Source organism: Nipponia nippon, unplaced genomic scaffold (genome assembly GCF_047370975.1).
Source record: "Nipponia nippon isolate SJK-2023a ecotype South Korea unplaced genomic scaffold, ASM4737097v1 scaffold_2, whole genome shotgun sequence".
NCBI classification, from domain to species: domain Eukaryota; kingdom Metazoa; phylum Chordata; class Aves; order Pelecaniformes; family Threskiornithidae; genus Nipponia; species Nipponia nippon.
In genome coordinates, this window is record NW_028262336.1 from 31739884 (window position 1) to 31752447 (window position 12564).

The window sequence follows — 12564 nt, forward strand, 5'->3', positions numbered from 1 at the left end:
TCTAGATAAAAGGGTAGACACCACGAGTTTCCAAACTGCTACCCTATCACCTGCTAACATGTGGACTCTCCACAGTATTTTGGTCCTTTGGAAAGAACTGCAGACCTGTGCCAATTCCTCCTTTTGTTTTAACTTGCTCAAATTTATTGCAGCACCACAGCACTAGCTCGTCATTCTGGGAAGCTGTATTATCATTCCCTTTCATTCTGCCATGAATAATTATGTTTGTTACTCAGAGTTCTCTCTAAAGTTAATCCTTTGCAAAATCAGAAACAAGCTATTTTACTGCTCTCGATCAGCGTGCTCCTCAAGCACTATACTAGTCCAACCCCACGGACATCTTTCAGAAATCAGCTGTGATGAACGAGCTCTATTGTGAGCTGCGTTACTGAAAAATATAATGGCATGCTTACATTTTCAACTGCTTTGGCTAAGAGTTTAGCACACAAATTATCCATTCAGGAAGTAGAAATCACCTCCCGTGCCCACTTTGCAGCTTATGGGCATATAACGCACCTTTTGTGGTTACAGAGCTGGAAGAGAGTGAGCAGCAAAACATACATTGGCAAGGTTACCATCTGGCAGCTTCTGAATATAAAAACATAGAAGGAAACGCCAATTCTGTACAAGAACTAAGATAACTCGTCCCAATGTCCAGTCTCTGACAGCAGCCAGGGCAGATGCTCAAGGGAAAAGTGCAAAACACAGAATAAGCACGGTGGTCTTGTTCCGGTTTACATCCAGACCATTGGCTCTGTCCTTGTCTTGACCCTTTTGGAAACCATTTCTCCTTTTGGCCTCCAGGACATCTTGCGGCAATAAGCTGAATAAACCAATTACGCACTACTGTGAAAAACTTTTCCCTTTTGTTTTTTGCTTTATAATCCCACTAGGAACCCCCTACTGCTTGTGTTTTGAGAAAGAATATTTAATTTTTCCCTGTCTGCCTTCCCCATACTATTCAGGATTTTATAGTCTCCTATCATAACCCTTTCCTACCCGATTTGTCTGTTTTCCCAAACTTATGAAAACTGGTACGTTCAACTTACGTTCTGCAAGGATCACTTCAGTCTCTGTTCTCTTTATCGTTGCTAGTTTTGCTGTATTCAAGAAGCAATAACCAAAGAAGCATGTATTATATTATTTATATTATATCACATTATATTATACTGTACTACGCTATATTATTCCTGTCTAAAAGGAGGTATACTGATGAGTTATACAGAGGCCAAGAAATGCTCTGTTTGTTCCCTGTCCCTTTCCCAGTAATCTCTAATAGCCTATTTGCCTTTTTGACTGCTGCTGAGCACTGAACCAGTATTTTCATATACCACTACCCAACAGTCACGAGGTGACACCAGTATCCTGAAGGCAGTCAAATCCCCAATTTAAATATCCCATTGACTTCAAAGTGTCTCAATCAAAGAACAAATGTGCAATGGAGTGAATCTATTCCTGAAGAAAGGGCTGAAATATGGTCTGTGCATGTCTTAGCTCCTATTCAAATATGTCATGTTAGAAAGTAGGTGGAAGAACGGCTATTTTGCATAGAGCTGAATTTAACCCCAAATAGTTTGAACTGCCAGCCAGTTCTAGTTGGCATGAATTCAGCAAGAAAGACTCTGATCCATTTATTTAACCTTAAAAAGTCAGAAACAGTGCACATTTGGCAGATACAAATGCTTTTTGCTTATTCTGACCATAAACAGTTTTAGGAAGGGAAGAAGCACTCCCTACCTCTACTTCTTTTGTTCTTGATGGCTTTCTGCAAATCTGCATGGCTCACACAGAAATTATACTGCAGAACATGGACATATACTGTCTGGGATGGGCACTAAGACAATTAATTCAATCAATAAAACATTTCAATCTGAGCTGAGATGTATGCATTGTGATAGGGAGACGAACATTTGGAAGCAGACCCTAAAATAATCTTAAAATTACACATACTTAATGATAAAAAATTATATTTTAGCTATTAAACCGTATTATGAATTACTAAAGCAGGTAAAAATATGCATTTGTAGAATTTCTAAGGTCTAAAACATTATGTACAAATTCGAGGAAATGACTTAAAGAAAAAAACACTTCTAATGACTGCCGCCTTCTGGTCAAAATGTTTGACTGGCACTTTTTTGTAAAAGACTGATCATTCCTCACGCACATCCCCGAGTTCTTGGCTCCATGTGTCAACAGAGGAGAGAAAAACAAAGGTTCTTTGTGCATTTATTGTTCTGCTGATTGGTGACAAAAATAAAGGAAAACATTCCTGAATACTCTTACACAAGATTTACAAGAAGACAACAGTAACTGCCTGCGGATAATAATTACACAAGGCCCACAAAACTTCTGGGGATAGAAGACTGTCGCAGCTTGTCTTTAATTTTGCTCATGATCTTGCATAGTTTTGTTAACTAATTGTGCTATTGGCTTAGGAATCTCTGATGCGGCATTAATTTGGGAACTGTGGAAAAGTAACAATCATCAGAGCCACAGCAGATGTGGCTGAATAGCTCAAGTCACAGGCTGCAAAAAAATTGGTATTTTTTATTGAATTCTGCCCAACGAGAGCAGGAGCCCATCCCTACACACAGGAGAGAGTGAGCTCTCATCACGGCCGAATGAGAGAGAGAAAACACTAAGTAATACACTGCACTGAAACCAAGTTACTCCATAAGCAGCAAAATTAACCAACCTCCATTTCCTATGGGTCTGCATCCGCCATTCCCAGCAGCCGGTGCCCCCGCGCAGGGGGAATGGCCTGGCGGGATTTGAAGCATCCCGGCTCTCTGTGCACTGGGCTTTGCACTGCGGCACGGCGGGAGCGGGGCAGCAGCACCCCAGGGAGCAGGTGGCGGCAGCGTGGCTGGAAGGTGGCTACCCCACACCCCCCGAGCCCCCAGCAGCCTTCCTAATGCTTTGGGGAGCAGCCACGACCTCGGTTAGCGCCTTCGCTCCCCTTTCCCAGCCTGTGAGCTGACTCTGCCCACTTGCAGCCCCCTGAATACCCCACAGGCACCCCAACAGAGGCCCCTATAGGCCTCCAAACACCTAATTGAGCTGATCAGGTCTCCGGTTGCAACCACACAAACCTTATCTCACCTCCCCGGTCAACAGTCCCACAATGACTCAGTGCAAAACCCGCAATCCTTCATGGAAGGAAAATAACTTAATTCATTTCTGGTACAAATTAAAACAAACACAGCCTTGTTTGAAAATAAGCTATCATTTCTTTCCCATGGGATTACACTATATTTTGAAGGGTGCATTGACATTTGAAAGGAAATCGTATGTATATGCATGTGTGTTTGTGTATATATTGTACGCACACCCCCATCTCACTATGACCACTGTTTCTCAGAGCATCATCTATATGAATGACAGCATTTTGTTTAACTGTAGCAAACCAAGCCACATAGCACAGCTTTCTTGCAGGAGATATAGTCAGGATTTTAGTATTTCATTTGTTTTGGTGATATAACCAAGATGCTACACCTCAGAGCTGCCCACAGCCTCTGCTTGTTGCAGAGCTCAAAGCTTCTGTGGAATCACGCTTCTAGCTTGCATGGAAAAATTATTCTTTGCTTCTTCTGATTGTTGTAAAGAAAATTTGAATTTAGTACAGCTGGAAACCAGAAGGCAAGTAAAACACTACCAAAAATCAGCACAGATTTTTTTTCATGTAATCTTGGCATTTTCAGGCCAGGCTTATGATGGCAGGGAGAGGCAGATGTCAGGCCCTTAGGTGATGATAAAGGTGCTCTCTGAAGAAGTTTTCAGCAATTTCGCCTTTTCTAGAAAGACCTCCAAGCGGTGCTAATTTTCTCTGGTCCAGCAGGCAGCAGAAGATGGCAGAAGAGCCTTGCCTGTCACCCAGATCTTGATGGCAGAGGCCAGCCCAGCGGTGCCTCATCGCAGGCAGAAGGGAGAAGTCATTGCCGCGGGGTGCCAGGGCAGGGAGGGGTTTCCCTCACTGGGCCGCAAGCAGCAGAAAGGAGCCAGGCAGCCATCCTCCACTGGAGCAGCATCCCATGGAAGCCACAGGCTCACTTCTCTTTTTTTCTTTTTTGTTGAGAACACCGTGGTACGACCAAGTCATTGCTGTGCTTCAGGTGGCTGGAAAAGGACTTGTTTACTGCAGAGAACTACTGCCCTCAGGGCTTTGCACTAGTGCTGAGGGAGCTCAGGCATCACGTTGGGATTTCAGATGCTTGGGAATCACTGGGATGGGGCATTAGCGACTTTTCCAGATGCAAGGCCAGTAACAACATGCTCACCTCTGGGGCAGAGGGACATTTTGCACACCTGATCTGTGCTACCAGGCTGTTAGCATGCTGCAGAATTAGCCATCACCAACACTGGAGGTAAAAGAACCCCTCATTGGGCATTTTGTTATATATAAAAACAAAGTTAAAATTGTTAACAGATGGGAATCAGTTACACTTTACATGCCATCAGGTTTCACAATGCTGAGGAGCCCAGCAGTGACATTTTTAAGCAGTGTTTGAGGCTGTCAGGGGCTCTGAGAGTTACTATTCACCTGCTATTTTGTCCTCCACTCCCCGGTACTGGGCTTTACTTGGCACCAGCAACATCCCAGCTCTGCAGACTTGAACCACAGTGTTAATGTAACATGCCGTCTATCCTTTGTCTTGATGACCAAAAAGCACAGGGGCAGAGGTGACAAAAGCAATAATACATTTGTACAATTGCATTAGGGGAAAGCTGATTTATTGCAAGGCAATCTTGGAGGGAGACATTATTTAGAAAGAAGACATCAGAAGAAATACACGTCTAAATGCAAACACAGATGAAATGCAATAGCCACAGTTATCATTCAGAGGATCTGAACCTTGCCAACATGCAAAACCACAATAAATGGCTAATAAAAACGAATCTCTGTAAAGCATAAAAAAATGTACATTACCATTATGTTGTGGTTAATTCTCAGACAATACTGCAAAATAAGAGCGAAGTGTTACTTCCTGTCATTTAAAGGAAAAGAAACCCAAACACCAAGAATTCTTCAAGCTAAGGAATGCAGACATACATCATGTCTGCAAGAATCATAAAAAGATCAAATGTAATATTTTCTTTTAGTGCAGACAACTGCTTTGAGATTTTCCATTCAGACAGCCTTGAAAACCGCCTCCAGCATTTGCCAATTACTACTGACAAATACCATTTGGTAGTGAGTGATGTTTTAAGTGAAATAAAACAGTGAAGAAAACTGAACATGATGAAAGGATTTTTTTTCTCCCTCTGAAGTGACTGTAAGTTATATATTCACAAGGTAGAGTTTACGCTTCCTGCCAGTGACAAATTCCATGTGATGTTGAGCGCGGAGGTGAAGTTTGTTTGACAGTAATAGGAAAGGAAGACAAAACTCGTTTTCATGTTCTTTTAAGCAGTCAGATATTTTCTAGCTATAAACAAAGGAGGAGTTGCTAGTACCTCTGTTCCACATCATTCTTCATAATATAAGTGCACTAATGGAGAGAATGATTCTCTAATACTGAAGTGGTCAGAGTGCAAAGAGGGCGTACAGCGGAGCTTTCTGTCAGCGGCACTTGATTTACATACAAGCTGCAACCTGCAACCAGTAACAACCAGCGTATACCATAGTTTTTCAAATATTTATCAGTCATGGAGAGCTTCAAGAGAGGTAAAAATAGCTCACACTATATGACTAGAAGAGGTGTTTAAAGAATGATTTAAATAACCGACTATTAGTCCTCTTTTGACCTTTTCTCCTTTTAAACACAAGATTGTGGTCCATTTAGCTCTACATTTACTACCTAAGACTGTCAAGAGTATTTGTCTCAGGTCCTTATATCATGTTATCTAGTCACCTCACTGTCTCTAACTCTACACCCCACCAGAGGCAGGCAGGTGTCTAGGAGGAAGGAAGCACGACACAGAGACCCCAAAGCCCAAACCCTCAGAGTTGTCCCCACCTCAATCTCTGCCTGACCTCGGCTCACAGAACTTCACAACCATGTTGCCTGTTGCCCCTAGGACACCAAGTTACCAGAAATTTGCCTCTTCCTCCCAAGGGGAATAGCATCTTTTTCTAACTAGACAATGCTGAGTAGCTGCAGCAGCTGTTTTCTGAATTATTCAAGTAATGCTCACATTTTCCCCCCTACTTGACATTCAACAGTTGCATCTTGTTATTGACTTAGATTTAAATCTTACTTTCATCTTGAACCAGTGGGGAAGGCAGGGGGGAAACGCCAGAGAATGTGGGTACATTAAGAACATTTTTCATGTTGTTTCATTTTGCAATGGTCTGGGGTTTCTTTGCTTAACAATTCTCTGCACGGTTTCTTTAACAAAAACATTTTATTTTGAAATTCCGAATGCTTAACCCATTGTTTTTCCAGTGCTGCTTCTCTTTCTTTTTAAGGTGAGGGGGGGTGTTTATATTCATCGGGTGATTGTCCCAAAAATTTTGAAAAATAAGTTAATAAAAATAGTCAATGCTGTGATACGAGTTTCCACCTACTTTTGATGTTACAGCTCAAAACTCCAGCAGGGATATCCCTTCAGACTTCTGGAAAGGACTCCTGCCTCAGGCTCCCTGATTATTCTCAGGGAGGCACAAACCAACGACTCACTTGCCAGCAAATCCCACAGGCATGAACGTGGTGGCTTTATTGTGCACGTGTGGCTTTATTTACAGGGCCCAGGTGGCCAGAGCATGTACAGGTGGCATGTACAGGTGCAGATCGATTGCCTGGCATACATACATTAAGACCAGCATGTGCAGGTCTCACTGGACATGAAAAGCCCTTGCTGCACTGCTCGACTGCATAGATGTGGCTGGTCAGGCACACTCCAGTCACTGCTGCACCAAAGGAGCTCTCTGCCTTCTGGAAGTCGCAGGGTAAGAACTGAATTCTGCTTTTTCCACCTGAACAACTTTCAGTACATTTCGGTAAAATGTCAGGCATACGGCAGCCTAACCATGGCACTTCAGCTGTGCAAAGTGCTATTCCTCTACGGCTTTGCCTCTGTGCTTGCACTGGAGGAGATTAAGAGCTACCTCAACAGTGAGTAGATTGAAGCGGTGCAGACCCTGTGACCGTGAAATGTCCACCCTCACTGCAGGATGTTCTCCCAGTCACAACTGAAGTGTAATGCACTTCAAGAGAGCCAAGGCCGGGGTATATGTCTGCGGACAGACTGAGCAGTACCATACCTGGCCACCTCTTTCCCTGTCCAGCCACACTGCACAGAGGGGAATCTGAGCTCTCGCTCTCTCTCTCTCTCTCTCTCACACACACACACTCAGCTTTCCCCAAGTGGAAGAGTTCAGCCTACACCCTAGTGCTTCCAGTGCAATGAGTAGGCTGGAAGAGGAGTCATGCTCTCTGATCCTCCTACCAGGCTGTAGTAACTCCCCTGTAATTGCAATGTGTTTTGTTCTTTTCTTGGAAAAAAAAAAAAAAAATAAAGCTTGAACCCACGTAAACCAATTTCTGTCAGCAAGCTTTGGACTACAACTGTGCCTAATGAAGCCCTGAGGCCAGGTATCAAAGGCAAGGTGTAACTGTGCTCGAGCCAAGTGGAATTAAATCAGCATAAAACAGACATGAGATGAACTGATTTTTCACAGTTTTTGCTGGAAGCAGCCAGGGACAGAGACAATGTTAAGTCTCTTGAGGTTCAGACCAGACCGATCTGCTGTGCTCCTCAGGGTCTGTGCCAAGCACACATGGTTCTCTACCTGTATCTAGAAAGGGAATGGCCATTCCCATAGGCAGGGACTTCGGAGGAGGAATACAAGCACCCATCATTGCTATTGTCTCCAACATAATTATGATCAAGGTTGGGTTCAAAATTTCTGACTTTCTGTTGTGACTTTAGCCTGGATGCATGAGAAAACAAGTCTCTCTATATCTCAATATGCTACTCTCCCCTTCCGTTCTCACGTATTTTCTGAACACATTAGGCAATTTCTATCAAATCTGACATAAAAGAGCAGTCTCAAGCACCACACCCAAGCTGTCTTTGTGAATGCTGTTGGCTGTATGCTCAAAGCCCAGCTCTCTGACCATCCACACAGTCAATATTCAAAGAGGTGATCAGGAGAGCACCCCATTTGAAATGTCAGAAGAAATCTGGGGACTGCTCATTGCTTTCTGTTTCCTCCAGCACACATTCCCTACCTCACTAGACAGCTCCACACCCAAGAGCATCCCAGCCAGAGCAGCTCACATCCTCCAACTCCTATTCCATTCAGCAGGGCAACCCCATCAGTGAGCGACGGTGGGAGGCATTACATGTCTCTCCATGACAGAGAGGCTGACTACACTGCCGTAGCAGAAGCCTGACATAAGAGATTTCCCACCTGGCAACACTGAGGGATCCATGCCCATTTCCATCTGTGCATGACAGCAGGGAGCAGCAAGACACCTGGATGGACCAGCACAACCAAAAGGCTCCCTCTATCACTGCATCTCTGGCACAAACAGCGTTCTTTCTCCCCTGTCCTTCAGCCTAAGGCCCCTGCTCCAATACTGCAGAAAAAATGCCAAAACGGGGTGACGCAGCCAAGTAAACCAAATAGCCCTGCTCCCATGAAGCTAGGATAGCACTGGCTAGCCACAGCATGGTGCACACAGACACACACGTACATACTTGCCTGACACTATATGATTTTCTAAGGGTTACTGTCCAGACTCTATGTTTACCCCTCTCACCTTCCCACCCCTTCCCAAAAAGACACAGGCCACCCTGGTCACCACACCATTTCTGACAGAGCAGCAGGACTGTCCAGTTATCTACATGAACTTCGAGGCAGAGAAAAGCCAAACAGGAATGTGTGTTTTTTATTAGTGTACAAAACATCCCCTCTCCAGTGGGACAACTCTGCCCCTCCTGTCCTAGCCCACCCTTCCTCTTCCACCTCCACAGCCCAGCCGACACAGCACTCCTAGCAGGCCTTTAGGAGTCTCCCATGACCTGCACAGTGTTTTCCCACTCCTAAGCCAGGGACTGGCTAGCCCAGCATCTAAGTATTCATCAGAAACAGTTCAGAGCAGCATGAGTCATCTTGGGATGGCATGGTCCCTTCTGATCTCTCGCCAACATCCTCTGCAGGCCAGCCCACCCACACCAAAGCATCTCTGTTGATGCAAAGTTCATCTCGTGGGAAGGATACACAAATTCACTGGCACTTTCTTGCTGCAAAGAGGGCTGGCTTCTGATGGATAGAGATACAGGCTCTGGATACTGGCCCAGGCAGGGTGGTACAGACAGGCATGGCACCAGCCTCATGCTGAGAATGTCCCTCTGTCCTCTCCATAGTCATCATTGCCTGCCAAGGGTCAAAAGAGCCAAACTGCCACTGCCAGCTCCTTCCAGAGCAGCCCCATCAGGAGGGAGCTACTAAAATAGCACATCCAGTGACTGGTGGATGTGTCTGCAAGGGATACAGTGCTCATCTAACAATTTCTCCAGCCCAACTCTGGCATCTGAGTGAAGAGGTAAAGCACTGGACACAGCTGGCCCTGCCAGACTTGGAACAAGTACAGGCGTATGTAAAAAGGAAAAATATTCTTACATTAGGAGTGCACTGCAAATACTGCCTCCTGCCATGGACAGGGTGGACCCCAATCCACTTCAGTGCTCTCAAGATCGGCATGTCACAGTATGGTCCAGCACTGGAGGCAGGGGGAAAGAGGTAAGGCACCGGAGAGAGGCCTTCAGGAGAAAGCAGTAGCTTTGCAAGCAGCAAATCCCTCCACACCTCCTCTTTTTAGCTGTAGGGCAACTGGGACAATCTGAAGAGGCTCTAAGGACATGCAGAGTAGACACACGCTGGCTGTTTCAGAAGCCCCTGGCAAACTGATCAAGGCAACAAACATGCATCAAAAGTAATAAGCAGACACAATTCATGAAAACGGGCAGTGAAGAAATCTCCAGCAAAGGATAGGGGCAAACATCAGCTTATTGCTATTCAACACTGGAGAACCAACACAAAGGAGAGTCCACAAAACCGCCCTACACAGAGGAAATGTTTCAATTAGAGTTCAATCAGCTACATCAAAGGACATTATTGAAAGAGATCTGTGCAGAAGATGAATCTGGCCCCTAATCTCTGAAGAAAAAACACAAGAGCAGACAGTTGTCTATTGCAACCCCACTAGCTAAACCGTTAGGGTCAAGTTAATGTAACAAAAATGATTTGAACCATTCGTTTTGGCTTGGGTGATAGTTTCAGGGAAGAACGACATGATTCAACTTGAGAGAGGAGCAACTCCAACAAAGTTAAAATACAATACAACTGAGAAAAGATAAAATATTACAAAGCTTCAAGTTTCACTTGAAACCAGCAGAAAGAAAACTACATTTTCAACTATTTATCTAATACTAACCATGGTGTATCGTTGAAGACAACATTTCTTACTACTAAAAATATAATACTGTAAATAGGGTTATAATTGCATGTGGATATACTGTAATGTCATATTTCTCTGTAGTACAGTTGCATCATCTAGTGGACAACACGGAGATTGCAGCAGTTTTACACAATTCAGTTTGGGGTTCATTGAGTATCTTTGCTTTTCCACTGAATATAGCTCATTGCAGTGCTTTCTAAAACTTAATTCTGGAATTATAGATATCCACTAAAACATTCAGTGGAATGAACTGGAAATGTATGTTTTTCTTTCCACTCCAACCTGCAGCAGACTGATGCCACCTAAGCTTTGTTAGATAGGGATAAAACCAAGTTGTTCTAGTTGAATTCAGCCACTGAGCTGTAATTTCCCTGCTTTTGTACTGAAATTATAAAAATCATGAATTTCACACGGTTCAGATCCAACTGCTTGTCCAAACTGAGGGAAAATTTGTAAAACAACTTTAGTTCATATTTATTGTGCAAAGAAACCCATAGAGTTCTGTTGGGACAATTTCCCTCTGTCCTGGAGTTCATTATCTTCATCACTGTAGTCATAAATGAACTGAGTGCAAACAAACACTTCAAATTATGCCGAAGTGTGGCACTTTTAAAGGGGTATTCTTTACCTTCTGGGTGGGGAGGGGCTACATACCGTGGGAGACATCATTTTTAAAAGCTCTTTCTTTGGGAATGTCATCTTTGAAATGTTTTCATAATGTACCTGAAAGCTTTAATTATCAGGGTATGAGAGTTGATACTCCCTTATCTTGTCCTGAAACAGACAGGTCTAAAGGCTCTTAGCAATGATGGATGATCTCCACACATTACAGCTGAAGAAAACTGTAAACTAGAAGCCACTCTCTGTAGAAGATCAAAGAAAATCCATGCCGTATTTACATAAATTGACACAGGAAAGATATTGTCATGAGGTTTCATGTTTATCATTTTTCAGTGACTTCAGACTGCACTAAACCACCTCCCCCCTCAAAAAGAAAAAAAAAAAAATCAAGCTGTGCTATTTCTGTCTCACACTCTTAGCACAACAAATAAAGCTGCTCTCATTACACCTACCCAAACCCAGCATTTTCGCTGCAGTCACAGAACGCATTCCTCCCTTAGCTCTCTTTGAGTAACACTGCACAAGCTGGAAGGGAATCTAGCTCACCGCCATGGTCTATACCAGGTTTGTACTGCTAATGGTGAAAAGCTGGGTTTTATTCCTACTATTGCTGAGATTTGCAGATAAAATCTGAAAGGAAATTTGTACAAAGAGGGAAATAAAGTATGCCTTTCCACACTAAGATCACAGCTAAATCCCTTCTTAGACTAACAGAGAGCCAGAGCCAAACGTTAACAGTACCTCACTAAAGCTAAGCCATTAAGACGTTTGCAGCTCAAAGGGGCTCTAGTTAAAGTAGAGGCTGAGAGTAAGCATCTTCACTCTTTGAAAACTTGATTTAGTGTTCTGTAAGACAGCTGGAGAGCACTCCCAGGGCAGTTACTTCCTCAGTAGCTCTTAGCCCAGCTTAGGATGCCCTGTCTTGCACATAGTTGAAGTTTTTTTCAAAAAAGAATTTAAGCTTTTGCTGACTAGGCATGCATACACATAAATGCTGAATCATGACCTGAGTTACGCTGGTTTATTCCTGTTAAAAATCCGTTGCTATTGATGTGTGTTACCAAAGCATTAGTTCCAATTCCATGGTTTATTCAGGCAGGATTTTGCCTTTGACATTAAACACACATGGCTCTATTCAGAACACTTGCTACAGTGCTTAAGGTAAAGCTGGGGGCTTACTGCTGTGCTTACATGCAAGAGACAGACAAGCAATTCGTACTGCTGACTCTCCTGGATGGTGCCAGATCCCCTTCCAACCCTCCCTGGGGGGCGCGTGGGAGTTACAGAAGCAGAGCCCATATTCAAACCACCTGGTATAAATGTGCAGTCTATAGCACAATACTGAAGCAAATAAACTTCTGGCAAACTAGTATCCATCTTGCAAAACACATCGTACAGAAGTTGTTCTTAAAATAGCCATCTCCAGAAAAAAAGAAAAAAAAAGAAAAGAAAAAAAAACCAAACATCCTTATCTTCTTTAACTCTGGTACCATCTCAATATAAAATTATAAAATGAGAAACACATCTGTTCTTA